This window comes from Pteropus vampyrus, unplaced genomic scaffold, assembly GCF_000151845.1.
Source record: "Pteropus vampyrus isolate Shadow unplaced genomic scaffold, Pvam_2.0 Scaffold780, whole genome shotgun sequence".
Classification (NCBI taxonomy): Eukaryota; Metazoa; Chordata; class Mammalia; order Chiroptera; family Pteropodidae; genus Pteropus; species Pteropus vampyrus.
The window spans coordinates 33,550-34,652 of NW_011889561.1; positions in this window are offsets into that span (position 1 = coordinate 33,550).

Below are 1,103 nucleotides of genomic sequence, written 5' to 3' on the forward strand. Positions count from 1 at the left end.
CAGGGATAACTGTGAGCAGGTTCACTGACCAGAAGGATGTTCATCACCTTTCTGGTTATGTCGGCACAGGCACAGGTTCCAGACAGCAGCGCTTATGAGACGTCCTCACGCAGAGACCAGTGCCTCCCAGACCTGATCGTGGACCTCGTGTCCCTGTGCATCCTGGAAGCCAGGACTCCTGTGTCTCCTCCCGCCTGCTCTCAGCTCCCCCTGGGACAGAGAGCTCTCATGAGTTGGCTTGTGTATCAGGAGTGACAGCACCTGGTCCTCGAGTGAGGTGACACATGCACCTTTTGAGTCCAGCCAGAGGGACCGATGTCCCTTCAAAATGTGACCTCACCTGAGGTCTAACACGTCGTCATCTGTTGTACTCTCCAGATTCCAGCTTCCTGAGTGAGACTCGAATATATTATGACATTCAGTGATTTCGTGTCAATTCTATCTGTCCAGGTGTCTCTTACACGTAGTGAGATTAGATCCCTACATCTAGTAACAGGTCAAAGGTGACATCTGTGGGAACCTCTGCTGTGTGCATCTAATTCATAGACTAGTAGAAGTAGACTGTCCATCAAACAGCATGGTCTGTGGTTGCAGGGATTTTCCAATGTCACCTTCAACCCGAGGGAACTAAAGGACACTGGAGTCCCCAAACCCTCAAGAGCTTCCAAACTCAGGGGAGTGCTGCCTGTGTCAGTGCGTCCGTGTGCCCCAGGGAAGGGGCTCCTGGTGGATTCACAAAGCTCTCCCTGCAGCATAGTGGGGGGTGACTGAGGCCTATTCACTATATCCGGAGGTGATGCATATGGTGTCGCTGAGGGAACATCCCGAAGTCAGGGCACAGACATTGAATCCTGGACGGCAGGCACTGCAAGGTCAATGCCCCTGAGCCCACACAGGGCCCTCTCCTGCAAGGTGATGACTCGGCTTCAGGGGACACTCAGGACCCACTAAGCAAGAACTTCAGCTCCAGTAGCAGGTGCAGGGGGAGTGGGTAGGGCCTTACTCGGCGGTCTGGGGCTTCCTCCTTTCATAACATTTAATTAACAGTCAGACAGGGATGCTGAAGAAACAACAATGTCCTACTCTGTCAGGACCCTTTGCCA